This window comes from Chiloscyllium punctatum, chromosome 22, assembly GCF_047496795.1.
Source record: "Chiloscyllium punctatum isolate Juve2018m chromosome 22, sChiPun1.3, whole genome shotgun sequence".
NCBI classification, from domain to species: domain Eukaryota; kingdom Metazoa; phylum Chordata; class Chondrichthyes; order Orectolobiformes; family Hemiscylliidae; genus Chiloscyllium; species Chiloscyllium punctatum.
Genome location: NC_092760.1, coordinates 58402455 through 58424468, shown reverse-complemented (window position 1 = coordinate 58424468; position 22014 = coordinate 58402455). Strand labels below are relative to the sequence as shown.

General features: G+C 42.8%; 1 protein-coding gene across 2 annotated transcripts in view; it reads left to right on the top strand.

The window, feature by feature from the left end:
* Positions 1-10356: 10356 nt before the first annotated feature.
* The window catches only part of pik3c2a (phosphatidylinositol-4-phosphate 3-kinase, catalytic subunit type 2 alpha), a 129896-nt gene continuing 118238 nt past the window's right edge, over positions 10357-22014 (top strand). For both annotated transcript variants that reach the window (XM_072592398.1, XM_072592399.1), the window contains exon 1: positions 10357-10640. The gene's annotated coding sequence lies outside the window, so the exon portion shown is untranslated. The remainder of the gene's footprint in view (positions 10641-22014) is intronic.

The following is a 22014-nucleotide window of genomic DNA, read 5'->3' as shown; positions in this document are numbered from 1 at the left end:
TAATGTTTTAGCAAGTAGTTGAGAATCTCGCTAATGATTGGCAAAGGGCTTCTTTGCATATATTAATATATTATTATCTGATCTCACCTCAGTTATATGTAGGTGGCTATTTTCCCAAGTATTGGTGAGAAACTAATTGGTGTCAATTCATGAATTAAGAGGTACCAGGTGGCTGCAGCTTTTAAGCGTCTTCTCTAGGCATCCATCTTGGCCAGCATTCCTGGATATCTCAGGGCAATGCATACTGGCTTAGCCAGTAATGTCTGCATCCTGTGAACCAATTCAAAAAAGGGCTCTATGAGTGAGTGGCTAAAAGGATTTGGGAAGAGAGGCTGCTGAAGGAGTGATTCTGTGGGGAGGTCAGTTGGGATGAAGAGTGCGAGTAAAAGAGTTGATTAGAGCATAGTCAAGAGCATGGTGCTGGAAAAGCACAGCAGTTCATGCAGCATCTGAGGAGCAGGAGAATCAACATTTTGGGCATAAGCCCTTCATCATGAATGAGGCTTGTGGGCTGGGGACCTCAGAGATAAATGGGAGGGGCTTGGGGGTAAGTAGTTGAGAATGCAATAGGTAAATGAAGGTGAGGGAGAAGGTAACAAGTCAGAGAGGAAGGTGAAGCAGATAGATGGGAAAGGTGATGGACAGGTCAGGAGGGCAGTGCTGAATTGGAGGCTTAGGGTAGGATAATGTGGGGGATGGGGAAATGATGAAACTGTTGAAATCCACATTGATCCCCTGTGGTTGCAGGGTCCCAAGGCAGAATATGAGGCATTCTTCCTCCAGGCAACACGTGGTAAGGGTTTGGCAATGGAGGAGGCCCAGGACCTGCATGTCCTTGATAGAGTGGGAGAGGGAGATGAAGTGTTCAGCCATGGGCCAATGGGGTTGGTTGGTGCAAATGTCCCAGAGACATTCTCTGAAATGATCCGCAAAGAGGCATCCCGTCTCCCTGATGAAGAGGAGACCACATCGGTGCAACAGATACAGTAGATGACGTTGGCGGAGGTATAGGTAAATTTCTGACAGATGTGGAAGGATCCTTTGGAGCCTTGGACAGAAGTGAGGGGAGTGGTGTGGCGCAGGTTTAACACTTTCTGTGGTGGCGGGGAAGGTGCCGGGAGTGGGGTGTGTGTTGGTGGCAGGTGGGAACCTGACGACGGAGTCGCAGAGGGAATGCTTTCTCTGGAATGCTGATGGGGTGGGGAGGGAAATGTAACTCTGGTGGTGGGGTCCGTTTGTAAGTGGCAGAAGTGGCAGTGAATCATGTGTTGTATGCATAGGTTGGTGGGGTAGAAGGTGAGGACCAGGGGTTTCTGTCATTGTTGTATTGGGAGGGATGGGGTTCAAGGGCAGTGGTGCAGGAAGTGGACCTCTACACCACTAAAGCCAGGCATCAACTCTGAGACATCTCCTCCTACTGTCCCCTTGACCACAACCTCACCTTCCATCACTAAACGATCATCTCCCAGACCATCTTCATCACCTCTGGGGATCTCTCATCCACAGCTCCAACTTCATTGTCCATGAATCCTGCACTGCCCATTTCTACCTCCTACCAAAGATTCACAAACCTGACTTCCCCAGTCCACCCACTGTCTTAATCTGCTCCTGTCCCACTGAACTCATCTCTGCATACCTTGACACCATCCTGTTCCCCCTTAGTCCAGGAACTCCCCAACTACATTCGGGACATCACCCACACCTGTTCCCTCCTCCAAAATTTTTGTTTCCCCAGCCACCAATGCCTCATGTTCACCATGATATTCCAGTCCCTGTGCACAGCCATCCACCACAACGAAGGCCTCCAAGCCCTCTGTTATTTCCTCTCATGCCATCCCAAGTATCTTTCCACGGGCACCCTCAACTGCCTGCCTGAATTGGTCCTCACCCTTAACAACTTCTCCTTCCAATCCTCCCACTTCCTCCAAACCAAAGGGGTAGCCATGGGCACCCGGATGGGACCCAGCTATGCCTGCCTCTTTGATGGGGACATGGAACAGTCCATTTTCCACAGTTACACTGACACCACCCCCCACCTGTTCCTCTGCTACATTGATGACTGTATCCGCACTACCTCGTGCTCCCATGAGGAGGTCAAACAGTTCATCATAGAGTCATACAGATGTACAGCATGGAAACAGACCCTTCGGTCCAACCCATCCATGCCAACCAGTTAACCCAACCCAACCTAGTCCCACCTGCCAGCACCCGGCCCATATCCCTCCAAACCCTTCCTATTCATATCCCCATCCAAATGCCTCTTAAATGTTGCAATTGTACCAGCCTCCACCACATCCTCTGGCAGCTCATTCCATACATGTACCACCCTCTGAATGAAAAGATTGCCCCTTAGGTCTCTTTTACCTCTTTCCCTCTCACCCGAAACCTATGCCCTCTATTTCTGGACTCCCTGACCCCAGGGAAAAGACATTGTCTATTTATCCTATCCATGCCTCTCATAATTTTGTAAACCTCTATAAGGTCACACCTCAGCCTCCGACGCTCCAGGGAAAACAGCCCCAGCCTGTTCAGCCTCTCCCTGTCGCTCAGATCCTCCTACCCTGGCAACATCCTTGTAAATCTTTTCCGAACTCTTTCAAGTTTCACAACATCTTTCTGATAGGAAGGAGACCAGAATTGCATGCAATATTCCAACAGTGGCCTAACCAATGTCCTGTACAGCCACAACAAGACCTCCCAACTCCTGTACTCAATACTCTTCCCAGTAAAGGAAAGCATACCAAATGCCTTCTTCACTATCCTATCTTCCTGTGACTCCACTTTCAAGAAGCTATGAACCTGCACTCCAAGGTCTCTTTGTTCAGCAACGTTCCCGAGGACCTTACTATTAAGTGTATAAGTCCTGCTAAGATTTGCTTTCCCAAAATGCAGCACCTCGCATTTATCTGAATTAAACTCCATCTGCCACTTCTCAGCCCATTGGCCCATCTGGTCCTGTTGTAATCTGGGGTAACCCTCTTCGCTGTCCACTACACCTCAAATTTTGGTGTCATCTGCAAACTTACTAACTGTACCTCTTATGCTCACATCCAAATCATTTATGTAAATGACAAAAAGTAGAGGACCCAGCACTGATCCTTGTGGCACTCCACTGGCCACAGGCCTCCAATCTGAAAAACAACCCTCCACCACCACCCTCTGTCTTCTACCTTTGAGCCAGTTCTGTATCCAGATGGCTAGTTCTCCCTGTATTCCATGAGATCTAACCTTGCTAATCAGTCTTCCATGGGGAACCTTGTTGAATGCCTTACTGAAGTTCCTATAGATCACATTGCTGCTCTACCCTGATCAATCTTCTTTGCTACTTCTTCAAAAAACTCAATCAAGTTTGTGAGACATGATTTCCCATGCACAAATCTATGTTGACTATCCCAAATCAGTTCTTGCCTTTCCAAATACATGTACATCCTGTCCTTCAGGATTCCCTCCAACAACTTGCCCACCACCGAGGTCAGGCTCACCGATCTATAGTTCCCTGGCTTGTCTTTACCGCCCTTCCTAAACAATGGCAACACATTTGCCAACCTCCAGTCTTCCGGCACCTCACCTGTGACTGTTGATGATACAAATATCACAGCAAAAGGCCCAGGGATCACTTCCCTGCTTCCCATAGAGTTCTCAGGTACACCTGATCAGATCCTGGGGATTTATCCACTTTTAACCGTTTCAAGACATCCAGCATTTCCTCCTCTGTAATCTGGCCATTTTGCAAGATGTCACCATCTATTTCCCCACAGTCTATATCTTCCATATCCTTTTCCACAGTAAATACTGATGCAAAATATTCATTTAGTATCTCCCCCATTTTCTGTGGTTCCACACAAAGGCCACCTTGCTGATCTTTGAGGGGCCCTATTCTCTCCCTAGTTACCCTTTTGCCCTTAATATATTTGTAAAACCCCTTTGGATTCTCCTTAATTCTATTTGCCAAAGCTGTCTCATGTCCCCGTTTTGCCCTCCTGATTTCCCTCTTAAGTACACTCCTACTTACTTTATACTCTTCTAAGAATTCACTCGATCTATCCAGTCTATACCTGACATATGCTTCCATCTTTCTTAATGAAACCCTCAATTTCTTTAGTCATCCAGCATTCCCTACACCTGCCAGCCTTCCCTTTCACCCTGACAGGAATGTACTTTCTCTGGATTCTTATCTCACTTCTGAAGGCTTCCCATTTTCCAGCCATCCCTTTACCTGCAAACATCTGCCTCCAATCAGCTTTCGAAAGTTCTTGCCTAATACCGTCAAAATTGGCCTTTCTCCAATTTAGGACTTCAACTTTTAGATCCGGTCCATCCGTTTCCATCACTATTTTAAAACAAATAGAGTTATGGTCGCTGGCCCCAAAGTGTTCCCCCACTGACACCTCAGTCACCTGCCCTGCCTTATTTCCCAAGAGTAGGTCATGTTTTGCACCTTCTTTAGTAAGTACATCCACATACTGAATCAGAAAATTGACTTGTACACACTTCAGAAATTCCTCTCCATCTAAACCTTTAACACTATGGCAGTCCCAGTCGATGTTTGGAAAGTTAAAATCCCCTACCATAACTAGCCTATTATTCTTACAGATAGCTGAGATCTCCTTACAAGTTTGTTTTTCAATTTCCTTCTGACTATTGGGGGGTCTATAATACAATCCCAATAAGGTGATCATCCCTTTCTTATTTCTGAGTTCCACCCAAATAACTTCCGTGGATGTATTTCTGGGAATATCCTCCCTCAGCACAGCTGTAATGCTATCCCTTATCAAAAATGCCTCTCCCCCTCCTCTCTTGCCTCTCTTTCTATCCTTCCTGTAGCATTTGTATCCTGGAACATTAAGCTGCCAGTCCTGCCCATCCCTGAGCCATGTTTCCGTAATTGACATGATATCTCAGTCCCATGTTCCTAACCATACCTTGAGTTCATCTGCCTTCCCTGTTAGGCCCCTTGCATTGAAATAAATGCAGTTTAATTTATTAGTCCTACCTTGTCCCTGCCTGCTCTGACTGTTTGACTCACTTCTGTTCTCAGCTGTACCCGTCTCAGAACGATCTCTTTCCTCACTATCTTTCTGGGTCCCACCCCTTACTAGTTTAAATCCTCCCAAGCAGTTCTAGCAAATTTCCCTGCCAGTATATTAGTCCCCTTCCAATTTAGGTGCAATCCGTCTTTCTTGTACAGGTCACTTCTACCCAAAATGAGATTCCAGTGATCCAAAAATGTGAATCCTGCTCCCATACACCAGCTCCTCAGCCATGCATTCATCTGCTCTATCCTCCTATTCCTGCTCTCACTAGCTCGTAGCATTGGGAGTAATCCAGATATTACTACCCTTGAGGACCTCCTTTTTAAATTTCTGCCTAACTCTGTAATCTCCCTTCAGAGTCTCAACCTTTTCCCTTCTAATGTCGTTGGTTCCAATGTGGACAATGACCTCCTGCTGGCCCCTCTCCCCCCGTGAGAACATTCTGCACCCTCTCTGAGACATCTTTGATCCTGGCACCAGGGAAATAACACACCATTCTGCTTTTTCTCTACTGGTCACAGAACCGTCTGTCTGTACCTCTGACTACAGAATCCCCTAACATAATTGACCTCTTGGAATTCAACATACTCCTTGTTGCATTAGAGCCAGTCTCAATACCAGAAACTTGGCTGTTCGTGCTACGTTCCCCTGAGAATCCAACACCCTCTACATTTTCCAAAACAGCATAACTGTTTGAAATGGGTATATCCACAAAAGACTCCTGCCCTAGGTGCCGATGTCTCTCACCCTTCCTGGAGTTAACCCATCTGTATGACTGTATCTGAGACTTTCCCCCTCCTATAACTGCCATCCATCACATACCGTTGCTGTTGCAAATTCCTCATTGCTTCTATCTGTCTCTCCAACCAATCCACTTGATCTGATAAGATTCACATCCAACAATATTTATGGCAGATATAATCCGCAGTAACCCTTAAACTCTCTTTAAACTCCCACATCTGACAAGAAGTACATATCACTGCAAAGGCCATTTTTGCTCCTTCACAATCTACAGACCCAGAAAATAACACTGTCTTATTCCTCTACAAACACTGCCCCAGGTTAAATTAATAACTATGGCTTATATTTTAAGTTTAATCAAGAGACTTATCTCCAAAAACATATAATCAAGAAAGAATCCACTACAGTTATTACTGCAGCCTTTCTCTTGGACAGACTTAAAACAAGAATTAACTTATCTGATTCTGTGCTGTGAACTTCGCTCAACAGTTCCTTCAAGATTAGTTGTGAATTTCACTGTTTGTTAATTTTCCCAGATGCACTCCGATGTCCAGCGATACACGAATTTAAACAGCAAAGACGGTAACTGTGCAGGTTCTCTCTCTCTCTTTCTCTCCTGCACTGTCTTCACCATGTACTTCCTTTGTCTGCTCTTCTCCCTTTTAAACTGCTGTTGTTTTGACTTTTTTTTTCACAGTTCCAAAACAATGCAACAGCATATAAAACAGTAATTTGAGGAAGTCACCTTCAACACCTAAAATACCTCAAAAAAAGGAGCAGCTCTTACAGCCAGAAATTTTTCCTGTCCTCCATCTTGGATTACAGGGACATAACAACTTCACCAAAACCTTCCACCCTGACCTCAAATTCACCTGGACCATCTCGGACACCTCCTCCCTCTTCCTGGACCTCACCATCTTCATCTCAGGTGACCTACTAACCACGGACATCTACTACAAGCGCACTATCTCCCACAGGTGTACCTCCTCCCATCCCACCTCCTATAAAAATGCCATCCCTTATTCCCAATTCCTCCCCATCCACTGCATCTGTTCCCAGGATAACAAATTCCACCTTAGAAAATCCCAGATGGCTTCCTTCTTCCAAGATTGCAACTTACTTTCCCACGTGGTCAACGATGCTGTCCAGTGCGTCTCCTCCACTTCCCACACCACTGTGCTTGAACCCCACCCATCCCAACGCCCCAGTCCTCACTTTTCATCCCACCAACCTCCGCATACATTGCATCATCCTCCGCCACTTCTGCCACCTACAAACAGACCCCACCACCAGAGATATATTTCCCTTCCCACCCCTATCACTGTTCGGAAGAGACCATTCCCTCTGTGAATCCCTTATCAGGTCCACACCTCCCCAAGTGCCCACACCCCACTCCTGGCACCTTCTCCTGCCACCACAGGAAGTGCAAAACCTGTGCCCACACCACTCCCCTCACCTCCATCCAAGGCCCCAAAGGACCCTTCCACATCTGACAGAAATTTACCTGTACCTCCACCAATATCATCTACTTTATCTGTTGCACCCGGTGTGGTCTCCTCTATATAGGGAAAACAGGGTGTCTCATTGCGAAGTGTTTCAGAGAACATCTCTGGCACACCACGCCAACCAACTCCACCATCTGTGACTGAATACTTCAACTCTCCCTCCCACTCCATGAGGGACATGCAGGTCCTGGCCTCCTCCATCGCCAAATCCTTACCACACGTCGCCTGGAGAAGAATGCCTCCAATTCCACCTTGGGACCCTGCAACACGGGGGATCAATGTGGATTTCATCAGTTTCCTCATTTCACCTACCCCCACATTTTCCCAGGCCCAAGCCTCCAACTCAGCACTGCCCTCCTGACCTTTCCCATCTATTTGCTTCACCCTTCTCTCTGACCTATCACCTTCTCACTCACCTTCATGTACCTACTGCATTCTCTACTATCTTCCCCCTAGCCCAAACCCCCTCCCATTTATCTCTGAGCCTCCCAGCCAACAGGCCTCATTCCTGATGCCTGAAATGTCGATTCCCCTACTCCTTTGATGCTGCCTGACCTGCTGTGCTTTTCCAGCAACACACTCTTGACTCTGATCTCCAGCATCTGCAGTTCTCACTTTCTACTCATAATTTGGGAAGAATGATTTGGTATTATTCAACTGTGAGCCTGTGTATATCCATGGGCAGAGTGGTGATGGGTAAATGTAACATGGTTCAAATTCAGATAGGTAGCAAAGATTTGGATAACTGTAAGGACTGATGGTATCTACCCCAGGTTTTTGAGAGAAGCAAGAGAGGAGATTGCTGGGGCTTTGACCATGATCATTGAATCCTTGCTAACCACTGGAGGACCAGAGGACTGGTGAGTATGTAATATTGTATCTCTGTTCAGGCATGGAAATAGGGTTAATCTAGGCTACTAAAGACTAGTGAGTCTCACATTGGTGGTTAAGAAGCTATTGGAGAAAATTCTTAAGGATAGGATTTATGCACATTTTGCAAAGCATAGCCTAATTAGGGACAGTCAGCATGGCTTTGTGTGGAGCAGGTCATGATTTACTGACTTGATTACATTTTTTGAGGGGGTTACAAAGATGATCAATGAGGGGAGAGCAGTGGATGTTATCTACATGGATTTTAGTAAGGCTTTCAACAATGTCCATTGTGGTAAGCTCATTCAGAAGCTTAAGATGCATGGGATCCAGGAGAACACCATTCCTGATGAAGGACTTATGCCCGAAACATTGATTCTCCAGCTCCTCGGATGCTGCCTGACCTGCTGTGATTTCCCAGCAACACACTCTCGACACTGATCTCCAGCATCTGCAGTCCCCACTTTCTCCTCTAGAATTGGCTTGCCCATAGAAGGTAGAGGGTGGTGTGGAAGAGCACTTTTCAGACTGGATGTCCGTGACCAATGGTGTTCTGCTGGGATATGTACTGGGACCTCTGCTGTTTGTGAAATACATAAATGACTTGGATGTAAATGTAGATGGGTGGGTCAGTAAGTTTGCAGACAGTACAAAGATTGATGCAGTTGTGGATAGTGTAGAAGGTTGTTAAAGGATATAGGCAGGTCTAGGCACAACAATGGCAGATGGAGTTTAATCCATGTATAAGTGTGAGATGCTGCATTTTTGGAGACCAATTGTTAAGGATAAGTATACATTTAATGGCAGGACCCTGAACAGCATTGATGTACAGAGGAATCTTGGGGTTCAAGTCCATAGCTCCCTGAAAGTGACCACGCAAGTAATTAGGGTGGTAAAGAAGGCATATGGCCTTTATTGGGTGGGGAATTGAATACAAGAGTCATGATGTCATGTTGCAGATTTATGAGTTGAGCTGGCACAGATTTGGATAATCTCCAGTTGATATTTGGTACAGAGTTCATTTTGGGGTCAAACCACCTTGGCCTCAAACAGCTACCAGGGAGAAATCAGGGGAACAGAGGTTATGATGGAGACAGAACATATTTATTTCTGGAATATTTCTGCTCTGCAGCTTTTGATATTGGGTATGCAATCTGACAACCGTGGAGACACTGGAGGTTGTTGCGAGAGGTCCTTAGTGTGCCGATGGAAACTAACGTTAAGTTTAGGGATGATAGTCCTAAGGAGCAACATGTAGAAAAATAGAAATTTGACCTTTGTTCAAGATGCCTTAGAAATTGTTGAAGGATCATTTGAGTCAATAAAGTCAAAGCCCTTATTGTTAAAGATATAAAACGACAATCTTTATTTTAGGAAAAACTGAAGATGCTAAAAACAGAAAATAATGAAACTAGTTCCGAAGATTCACGTTGGACTCGAAACGTTAACTCTATTTCTCTCTCCACAGATGTCGTCAGACCTGCTGAGTTTCTTTATTTACCTTTATTAAGATTCTTACCACGCGAGTCTGGTTTCAGCAGCTGATTACAACAGTCTGATCCCTCCTTGTTCCGGTTTAACACTATTTGTTTTATTTTATTCGCACATTGAGTAACGTCACATAACAAACATACCGACGCTCACTTTCATTTTATGTTACATTGTATATACGCTTTTCCAAAAATTTAATCCATGCCCAAAATCTGCAATGAATGTAATGAAACCATAAATTATGCACGGCTTTCGTAATCTTATCGCTTTATGTGTTTACTCTTATTAATTCATGAATTGTAGAAAGTATCGCTTATACTAAAACAATGAACAATCCAGAAAAAGGTTCTGCGACTTGAACTGGGGCACTCAAAGCTTCAACTGTACAGTTACCCTTTGTGCCCTATTTGATTCTATCCTGAACTTTATAATGTTCTGGATGAGAATGCCATTCATCAACTGTATCGAAAACGATAATCTTGAGATCGGTGATTTTAGTGTTGCACAATGGCAGCTCGAGGCGTTCTGTATCGCAGGAACAACAGAAACTGTTGGGATGCTTGCTCGGAAAAGTGCTTTGCAGAGGGACTGCGGTCGGAATTCCTGCCATTGTTCAGACAGGACGCTGCCTTGGGACAATTGACAATCGCCCCCCCCTCCCCTCCCCTCCCCTCCCCAACTTCCTTCCCACGGCATTCGATTGGAATCCTCTCGGCGTTCCAACAGAATGTCGCGTTCCCCAGCGTTCCATCCTCCCATTGTTCTGGCCGAACGTTGCGTCACACGACATTCGATCGCATTGTTACCGTAACCGCCGCCTTCGCACTTTTTTTTCAGCCTCCACCGAGATCGACCCCTCGTAAGAGCTTCCCTCCGCCCAGCCCGCATTTAAAGGGCCCCCGTTTCCAAAGCCTCGACTTGATTCCCGGAAGTGACGGCCAGTGTGTGGATACCGGAGATCGCTGGAAGATGGCGGACAGGCGCTGTGCTGAGGTGTGAGGTGAGTGGAAGCGCGCTCAACAGCTCTGCTCTTTAAAAAAAAGGAAAAAAAAAACAAATCACAGCCAGTTCTCTTAACGGTAGGAGCTCGCACTCTAAGGTAAATAGAAAAGGGTGTTCGTGCAGTCTTGTGGATGGACTTAAACTTTCACTGAGTCTGAAAATGCATGGAATAGTGTCTAAAAGTTCCAGAGTCTGTTGTAGGTGCACACTGGGGCAGAATTAGGATTTCTGAGAGTCTCTGATCAAACCGAAGCAGTCAGCGTCTTTTATTCAATGGAATTAGGTACGTGCCGTGTCGGATGTAGAGCTCGCCAGCGCGGCTCTTGAAGTGTGATCATTTGTGGCTCCGTAACGGTCTAACTCGCCGCTCTGTGCACGGGCACTTTTTTGATTTGTGAAGCCAGCTTTTTTTTAAAAGGAGTTGCCTGGTTTGAGTCTTATTTATCCGTCCATCCATTCATTCACGTTTTAAACCGAGTAATGTATTTGTCATTGTTCCTGTTTTGATATGATTCAGGACTGGCACGATTTATTTTCAAATATCGTCGCGAAGAATCAATATTTACCGATTCGCCCGGTTTGTGTCCGCGCTTTGAATATAGCAGTGTTGTAACTGAAATTTTTGCTGATATTTTGGATGGGGTGCTTTGAAAGGTGGAATGTTTCACTGACGTTTTTTACATTATTTACTGACGAGCAGCGTTACAGTTGGGTCGAGTTAACTGATGGAAAGAATTCTGCAAAACGTTTCAGTTAAATTTCGTTTCCTTCTGTTAGCGATTGCCATAATATCAAATAATACTTTGAATTTCACGTATTCATCTTAAAAAGAACTGGGGATGTTGGAAATTTGAAACAAAAAACTGCTGGAGAAACTCGGCCATTCCGTGAAGGGTCACTGGACTCGAAACGTTAATGCTGGCAGATCTGCTGTTCCTCCAACAATTTCTGTTTTTATTCTGTGTTTTTAGTCTGGGGCACCATGGTAAATATTCCTGTCAACTTTGTGCTTGCAGAGAAGTTCACCTTCAGCACTGTGAATATTTGAGCGAGTTTTGTGTTCATTGCAAAGACCTTTGTCTAAGCGCTGGAGGATGTTCAGCGTCTGCTTTACTGAGAAGCGTTTCATTCCACCAATACTGTGGGATCGTATGACTTCTAGATAAGGGTTTTTTTGGTTGTCATCCACACGATAAACTGGGATTAAAATTGTCACTCGCTTAAACGATTAATTAAGAATACCAGCACAGATTTCCTGAAGGCAAGTTTTTTTTGACTAATTTTGGTTTTTATTGATGAGATAACTGACAGGGTAGAAAGTGGTCATGCAGTTGTAGTGTGGGTAGACCTTCAAAAGGCACTTAATGACGACTCACAATAGACTCTTGAGAAAATTGAGTTAAAAGCAACATGAAGGTTGAATTGAATGATAGGAAATGTGAAGAAGGAGCAGTGTTCCTAAAGCTAGTGCTTCCAAATAAATCTGTTGGGCAAAGACCTGGGGTTGTGTGATAGGAAACAGTGGTACTTTGTCAAGACAGGAGGAGGGGGCAGAAAGCAATGAAGGTGAACAGGCAAAAGATTAACATGGAAATCTTGTCAGGATAACAGTGGAACTTCAAGGTGGACTGACTGGAAGAGAAGTGGCAATGAATTAAACACTCAAATAATATCAAAGTATTGTACATGCTGGAAATCTGAAAGTGAGAAAATGCTGCCAAAACTCAGATGTGGGAGCCTCCGAGAGGAAGAGTTAACATTTTGAATCTTCAGAACTAATGAAGGATCATACCCAATTTGAAACATTAACTCTCTCCCTCCAGATGCTGCCAGACCTGTTGAGTTTTGCCAGCATTTTGTCTTTTTGTTTTCAGACTTTTAGTTTGGGTATTCCTGAAGAAGGGTGACTGGACCCAAAATGTTCACTCTGATTTCTGTCCGCTGAATCCAGACCTGCTGACTTTTACCAGCATTTTTTTCCTTTGTGTATAGGTAGTTTTCTATTTATAACAGCACAGTGGCAAATGATTGTTGTTTGTATTTGAGGTAAATGCTTAGTTGTTGTTTGGACTTATGAAAGGCTCCTTGTGGGGTTCCCAATGGTCGATGTTAAATGTGCAAAATTTATAAATGTTACACAACATAGCAGTAAGTGTACCTTTTGAGGATGGTCTTAAATCTCAAAGTACATACTCAGGAAAGTGGAAGGTGAGGAAAAGTGGTCAATGCGATTTAATGCAGAGAATAGAAAAATGTTTTATTTTGGTGGGATAAACAAGGAGAGGTAAAATCAAGGGGTGAATTACCAATGGGGTGCATAAGGAGAGGGGTTGAGAAATACACACTAATACAAAATAATAGTAGGAGCAGGCCATTCAGTCAGTCACCCACCACAAAAACAGACCCTTCAGTCCAACCAGTCCATGCTGAACATAACCCCAAACTAAACAAACCCACCTGCTTGCTCCTGGCCCATATCACTCAACCTTTCCTATTCATGTAATTAACCAAATGTATCTGTGAAATATAATATTTTAATAAAACTACATAATGAAGCCTGCCCTCAGCTGCAGTCGTGGCTGCAGTCCAATAGGATCGTGGCTGATCTGTTTGTAACCTCAAATCCGCATGCTACTTATTCCACAAATCATTCCAGGTGGCAGGACAGAGCAGTTGGAGTGCATGACATATGGAGCTTCTTAAATTGAACAAAATTAATCAATGCAAAGAAGTTACACTAAACCTGTTTTTTTTTATAAAAGATAGTTTCAGACTCAAATGCAATATTGCATCTTACTCTGAACAGTTTCAGATTAGATTCCCTTAGTGTGGAAACAGGCCCTTTGGCCCAACAAGTCCACACTCTTACTCCGAAGAGTAACCCACCTAGACTCATTTCCTGACATATTCCCCTGACTAATGCACCTAACACTACATGGACAATTTAGCATGGCCAATCCACCTAACCTGCACATTTTTTTTTTTGACTGTGGGAGGAAACTGGAGCACCCAAACGAATCGCAGAGAATGTGCAAACTCCACACTGACAATCGCCCAAGACGAGGATCGAACCCCAGGTCTATGAGGCAGCTGTACTAACCATTGAGGCACATGGTCGAGCATGCTGAGAAGTCAGCAGACACTGACTCTGAAACCACACTTACCACCAATGCTCGCAGACAGCGTGAGCTGGCTGAGGAGCGAGGATCTAAAGCAGCATTAAGGTCCCAGACTTTTATCTTACTGCCTAGGCTCCATTTAAAAAGAATATGAACACATTAAAGAGTGCAGAAAGTTTGGGTGTTTCCAGGGCTGAAGATCTTCAGTTATGTAGATAGATCGGAGACTTCAGGCCTCTTGAAAAGGAAGTTAAGATGAAATTTGATAGCTTTCAAAATCATGATGGTCTGGAGAGAGCAGGTGGGGACGAACCTCCAGTTGGTAAAGAAATGTGAATGAGAGGACATCACTAAATGATTGATAAAAGTAGTAATGATGACATGAGAAAAAAATGTTTTGTGCTGGAAGTACACTAATTGAGAGTGTAGTGGAGGCAGATTCAGTTCTGTTTCTAAATAGAATTGGGTTATCACCTAAAGGGGAAAAAAATTGCCATGCAATAGGGAAAAGGGTGGAGTCCTGCACAGAGCTGGTAGAAACACAAGGGACAAAAGTCATTTTTCTGTGTTGTAGTCAATCTGATTTTTGTTGGAATGTCATGGGTATACAGTACACGGCTTTCGAAGGAGAAGATTTAGTGTCTTTCTTTGCAGCTTCATTCACGTTCCTCGATTGCTCAGATCCTCTGCGTATCATACTGTTTGAAAGTTCAATGTGTCAGCTCCTCCAACTCATCAAAATTATTATCTTCTGATTCACAGATTTCTGCTCAATGGTATCCTTGAAATGGCTGCAATTTGTCTCTTTCCCCCCCCCCCCCCCCTTCCCTCCCTCACTGAGAATCCTGTTGCTTCCACAGGAACTACAACTGATTATCAGAGGTTTAGGAGCTTGTGCATTTGGTATTTGAAAATCATAATGTATGTTTTGAGAATGGGTAGTCACTCGAAGAAGATATTTGAAGCATTTATTGCCACATTGTGGAACTTAAGATTTTTGACTGCTTTTCTGTTTAAATCGAACTTGTTTGAGAACTTGCAGTATATAAAATGCTGACATTAGTTAAAGCACATCTGAAATGCTTGAAATTTGTAAGAAAAGGAAGCACTCTAATTATAACTGTAAAGTGTAATAACAGGGTCAATAAGTTGAAAACTTGTGATAGTGTGTTACACTTGCTCTTCAGAAACTGAACAGTCGCAGCAGAGACGAGCCTGTGAAGTCTCTCTTGTGCTTTGCGCCATCCAGACTACTTGGTTTAATCCCACACTGTGATCACTAATATTTCTAATCGTTCAGTGTGGAATGTATCGCCAATTGTACATTCTTGCCAATCTCTATAAATGAGATTCTTTCCAGCTTTGCCTTCAGCACCATTTGTGATCTCCTCAAATTAGAACTGTTGTGTAACATCTGTTACATGTTTAAAATATTTTAATAAAATAGCAGATTTTATGTTTAACCCCTTGTGTTCTTGGACAGGGTGCATGTGGTGTCCAGCAATGTGCTCACTACTTTGAGAAAGGTGGAGTGTCTTTTTCCCTTTCCAATACCATTTTAATTTGGGACCCCTCTCTGTCTCCCTATCTCTCCCTCATTTTGGTGGTCTGCATTGCCCATGCTGAGCTTTGCACGCAATTTGACTAATCGGAAAACACGGGTAATTTACTCGTGGCGGTTAACAGATGATTTGATGGTGGGCAAAATACTATTTCGTTGCAAGTGCTTAACTCTTCCGGACATAATAGACAAAGCAGCTATGTCAAATGAGTGATTTGGTGATGACTTTTTTTTTTGAAACCTATAAGTAAGAAAACTGGAATGGCTGAATGAACAGCAACAACACAACTCTATGACCTTGTGCATTAGCCATTCTTTAATTCTTTTGTATTATGTACCACCCAATGCCCATGGTACACACACCCAATATGCAATCTGAGATGAGCTGACTGCAGAATTCTGGTAAGGTTATCATTCATGGCTCTTTTATGAATTCAAACAAATTTGTTGGACTTCACCTTGTCATATCTACACATTTGGTGTGCAAGTCTCATGGAAGCAGTTGCAGTATTTTATGTTGGAAAATCTGTACTATACACAACATCTGCCATTGTGTATTCAACACTTTTATTAAAAATGTGGGCAATTCAATGTTAAAGTTTTAATTACAGTACAATGTCACTTTGATCCCTATGATCTGAATACTTTTTATGGTATGTTGTATTTTTGCTTCCTTCCTTTCATTTTTCTGAAAATGGAACTTTTTTAAATCAATGTATACATGAGAAATCTTTGAATTGACTTCCTGAAATCTGTTTTTTTTGTTTTGCACTGTTTTATGGAGATTGTGTTCCTTGATGGCATCACCAAACTTGTAGGCAAGCCCAGTGGAAATTGATAGCATAATATGTAGGCAGTGAAATAAATATTTTGGTCTAGTTTTTTGAAAGGTTAACTTTGGTTTATGTATTTGACTAATGGTCAGTTCTCTAGTCAGCATCTGATCTGAATTGCATAATAGTTAAATTATGAATTCACAAAGATTCAAGAAAATTAAAAAAACTCTACAAAAATTTCTAGGTGCCGTGTTTACTGTGCCTAATGTATCTTGCACGCTCCCAATGAATGGCTAAGAAAAGGTTGGCAATTTGTATCAGAGCATATCCACTTTCATGCATTCTTTGAATCAAGTCTCCATTTAAGAATATAGATAAGGTCAGTTCAAGATGCATTGTAATGTCTGATCATGAATGGGAAAACTTCTTAATTTGTGATTTCTGTCTTTGCCATTTCGCATCTTGCATGGTTACGATTTGTACATAGTACTGTATTTTCTCCTCCAAAGTGTTTATTTGTTTTGGTTTTTTTTTCTGTTCAGCTGCTTCTACATTCTCAACACTTTTTTTTTTCTTCTTGACATTTTAAATTTGTTTTCTTCCATGAAATGTATACTTTCTTTTAACTTTGAACTTGAAATGGAAATTTGACTTTTTTTTTGTTCTTTCATGGGATGTGGGTATAATTAGTCAGGCTAGAATTTGTTACCTTTTCCTAACTGCTCTTCTCAATTGAATAACCTGCTATGCAATTTGAGGACAATTCAGAGTCCATGCCATTGCTTTTGGTCTTGCTGCACATGTAAACAGCAAAGCACCTTCCCCAAAGGACATCAGTGAACTAAATGCTTTATTGTGACTATTTTTATGGTGTTTTCCTGGATTGAGCTTTTCATATCATAAGTTGGCATGGTAAGGTTTTAACACATGTATCTCAGACCCACTGAAACCTCAATTAGCAGGAAGTTTTATTTAACTTTACTTACCTTTATTTAACTTTATTTTTTATATCTGTAGTGACGAGATTCACCTTTCAGTCTTCCAACTGCTGTGTGCCCAGTGACGGGAAAAATGTTAACTGCCAACAGTGAATTAAAGCTGACACTGCTTTGGAAGGAAACTGTTCACAGCAGGGATATAATTGCGAAAAGACTGACATACCATGCTGGGGAGCATGTACAATACTGAGGGTGACACCTGATATTTATTTATAGTTTGGTAAAAGATTGAGTGGGCGAGAGAGGATCTTTTGAAATTTCTTGTTTTGGCGCAAGAAGCCAGTGCATATGCGTTTACTAAGTATTTGGAATCAGAGTAACGTTTTTGGTAGGAGTAATTGTCTCCCAAGTTAAATAATATAACTGTCAATTATTTTAACTTAATGTAAACTGCTGTTGTTTCCTCTTGTAAGATTTTTCTCTGGTGTGGGAGAACAGAGGTAAACCAGTCGTTCTGACTGTTAAAATTTAACATGTTCATCACTCCCTAAAATTTATTTTCAATTACAGTGATAGAAACCGATTAACTATGTGTTGCAAAACAAATAAGTTGTATTGTTCAGGATCTGGTTCTGATCCTGCCGACAGGCCGTTTTTAAGCTGTTTTAACAACTTTCCTCCTTGGTGTGATTTGAAGGAGTTTGTTTGCTTCAGCTGTCTGTCAAAATGCTTTGTTGGGAATTGTTGTAATTTTGGGTGTTTGCATTAAGAAGATTTAAGAAGGTTTATCCTTGGTCCCTAGACCAGCCTGACTTGCTATTTAAAAAAGTATAATGCAAAGACAGTTTTGTGTTTTTTTTTTAAATGCTAAACATTGTAACTATTAACATTATAAATAAAACTTTAATAGCAGTGTTTGAATCCCAGTTTGCCCACAAGTTTCACTTCCAACTCTTCTGGATTCCCAGTATATTTTAAGACTTCTGATGAAGCGCTTGGTTGTAATTAGTAGCTGAATAAATGCTTTCTTTTCCTGTTTTTGCTGTGTACGTTATGGGATGTAAAACAGTGACTTTTTAAAGAGTATTGGAATGAGATGAGACCCTGCTCATGTCTAGTTACTGATTTATACAAAACGTCATGTAAGCAAGTGTGTAATTCAAAGGAAAGACTGAGAATGGAATTCTCTGCTGCAGAGTCCATAAATTATTAAGAGAATCATTTGAGAGCTGCTTCTGGTTTTAATTTGCTTTGCTTCTGAAGCAGAAGGATCCAGCTCCAGTGCTGAAATAACTAGAACTACTGCATACCTCTTTTTTTTTCACAGTAAGGAAAAATACTCAATGTAGTGTCTTAGAGTATGAGTTTATATTTTATTGCAGGGGCTAGTTAGCTGCTTAGGATGAATGGCTGTTTTGAAATGTAGAGTGATGCGAACAGTGTTGAATTCCAATACTGGCAGAGGTTACATAGGACATAGAACTGTACAGCACATGAACAGGCCCACTGTGTCTGTGCCAATCATGATGCGATTCTGATCTAATCCCATCTGCCAGCACATGGTTCATGTACCTCTCTTCCCTACCTATTCATGTCTGTCAACATGCCTCTAAACATTGCTAACATATCTGTTTCTAGCACCTCCTCTGGTAGGTTGTTCCGAGCACTCTTTACTGTTGTTTTAATAGAAATGCCTCTTCCCAACTCCAATAAATTTTCCCCCCCTCTCCTTTTAAAACACTGTCCCCTAGAATTTGGGTATAAACACTGAGTGAGATTCTGACCATCTATCCTTTCCATTGCCCCTCATAATTTTGTATACACTTATCAGGTCACCCCTCAGCTTTTGATGCTGAAGTGAAAATGGTCCGAATTTGTCCAGCTACTCCTTTTTAAACTAGTATGCTCCAACTCCAGCAAGGTAGTGGTTAAACTTTTCTGCACCTTCTCAAAAGCCTCCATATCCTTATGGTGTGGCAACCAAAACTGACGCTTTACTCCAAATGTGGCCAAACTAAAGTCTTATAAGATGTGACTTGTCAACGTTATACTCGATGCTCTGACCAATGATGGAAAGCATGTAGTTTGCTTTTCTTACCATCTTATCCACTAGTGTTGCCACTTTTGGGGAGCTTTGGACTTGCCTGCCAAGGTTCCTCTGCACATCAATGCTCTTGAAGGTTATGCCATTTACTGTATACTTTCCTCTTGCATTTGACCTTCCAAAATGCATTACCTCACTTGTCCAGACTAAACTCCACCTGCCATTTCCCTGCCCAACTTTCCAACTTGTCTATATTCTACACTATCCTTTAACAATCTCCCCATTATCCACAACTGTCGTGGTTTTTGTGTTGTCTGCAAACTTATTAACCTGACTATCTTCTCTTTCTAAAAGCAACAGAGGTCCCAGTACTGATGCTTGCAGCATACCACTGGTCACAGATGTGCAGTCAATAAAATACCTCCACAATTGCCCTTTGTCTTCAATGACTGAGTTGAGAGAAAGTGATGACTGCAGATGCTGGAGGTCAGAGCTGAAAAATATGTTGCTGGAAAAGCACAGCAGGTCAGGCAGCATCCAAGGAGCCGTAGAATTGACATTTCGTGGCCTCCTCTATATTGGGGAGACAGGCCGCCTACTTGCGGAACATTTCAGAGAACACCTCTGGGACACCCGCACCAACCAACCCAACTGCCCCGTGGCTAAACACTAACTCCCCCTCCCACTCCGCCAAGGACATGCAGGTCCTTGGCCGCCTCCGTTGTCACACCGTGGCAACACAACGCTTGGAGGAAGAGCGCCTCATCTTCCACCTAGGAACTCTCCCACCACCAGGGATGAATGCAGATTTCTCCAGCATCCTCATTTCCCCTCCTTCTACTTTATCTCTGTCCCAATCCTCTGACTCAGCATCGCCTTCTTGACCTGCAATTTTCTTCCCGACTTCTTCGCCCCCACCCCCTCTCCGGCCTATCACTCTCACCTTAACCTCCTTCCACCTATTGCATTCCCAACGCCCCTCCTCCCTACCTTTTTATCTTGGCCTGCATGACACACCTTCCTCATTCCTGAAGAAGGGCTTATGCCCGAAACGTAGATTCTCCTGCTCCTTGGATGCTGCCTGACCTGTGCTTTTCCAGCAATGACTGAGCTGAGTTTTGTATCCAATTTGCCAATTCCCCATGGATCCCATGTGACTTAATCATCTGGAGCAGCCTGTCATGAGAGGCCTTATGAAATTGCTTTAGTAAGATCTGTGTAGACAACATCCACTGCCCTACCCTCATCTACCATCTTCATTACTTCCTCAAAAAACTCAATCAAATTTGTGAAACAAGAAATCTCCTGAATAAAGCCAAGCTGACTTTCCCTAATGAGTCCATGCTTTTCCAAATGTGAGTAAATTCTGTCCCTAAGAATCTTCCCCAATAACCTCCTTACCAGTGATGCAAGGTTTACCAATCAATAATTTGCTGAATTATCTCTGTTATCCTTCTTAAAGGAACAGGATTGGCTTTTCTCCAGTCTTCTGCAACCTTGTCTGTGGCTAAACCATGAAGGACCTTCCTTCTCGACCTCTCCCATTGCCTGAGGCATGGTGACACTTTGGTTAAACCATTGCCAGTTGCCTCTGACAGAGGAGCCTGTGTTTTGAGAACTGTGGTGATTTTTATCTATATCTTATTGCTCAAAAGACTATGCAGCTAGTGTTTTACTCATAAATACACTACATTATACATTAGAGGTCTGTAACATTTATACTTGAAACTGACAGTGGTCAGATTTTGAAGTGATTCTTAAGTATTAGCTGGACTCACCAGGGCAATATCCAAGAATGATTTTTTTTTTCTGTGGTGCTCAGATGAGCCAGTTACTGTACAGGGTGATGTCAGAGTTTCTTTCACTCATCAGTGTTGCCCACATTTGAGAACACTGGTGCATATATGGATGTCCTGAGACGGTGAAGATTATTTCCTTCTGCTGTACTGCAGTGACCAGGAAAGTATAGGACCATGGTCCAATGACAAATTAAGGAACAGTGCTACATAGCCATGAATAGTGTGTGACTTGGAGGCACTTGTGTTCCCATGTTACAATTAAAGGGTATAAAATATTTATAGGACCATAAGAGGCCGTTCACTCCAGTTGTTCTAGACTGGTGTTTGCTGTCCACATTTCTCCCACCTAGCCTCTATATTCACTTATTGTTTGTACAAAACCAGTTGCTGGATAATGCAGAATTACCTGTACTGAAAATGAGACCCAAAGTTCTAAGTAGTTTGTCTTGCACTTGTCAGGACAAACACAACAGCAAATTTCAAACAACCACAATAATTTATACCATCAGAGAAAAGGATCCTAATTCACTGAGGTCAGTCATAAAGAAAGTTGCGATAACTGTCAGCTTGCTAAACTCCCACATGATTTTTTTTATATATAAAGCTACAAGAATTAAATGTCTATCTTGTGTTTGCAGTGATGGGCTCACTTACACGGGAACCATTGTAACATGCGTGACTGATCCTGAAGATGTCAGTGTTATTAGCATATTCAGGATTGGTCAATCATGGAATCTCATCGAACACATTATGTTTTGGGCTTTGCAAGTATGGACTAGTTGAGTATAGCTCATACTCAGCCAGTTTCAAACAACGGAACCTAAAGTGTGTTCCCTCAGTCGTCCAATGACTTTGGATACAAGGCCAGTGTATATGCCATTTGAGGGACTGAAGTTCATGTGCAATGTAGTAATCATTCAGACCCTTAGTCTGTAATCTCAAGATAAAACTAGTCCCACCTGTCTGCTCCTGGCCCATATCCCTCCCAACCTTTCCTATTCGTGTACTTATCCAAATGTCTTTTTAACATTGTAATTGTACCCAAATCCTCCACTTCCTCAGGAAGTTCATTCCACATGCAAACCATCCTCTGTGCAAAACAAAAAATTGCTCCCATGTCTTTTTCCTAAATCCC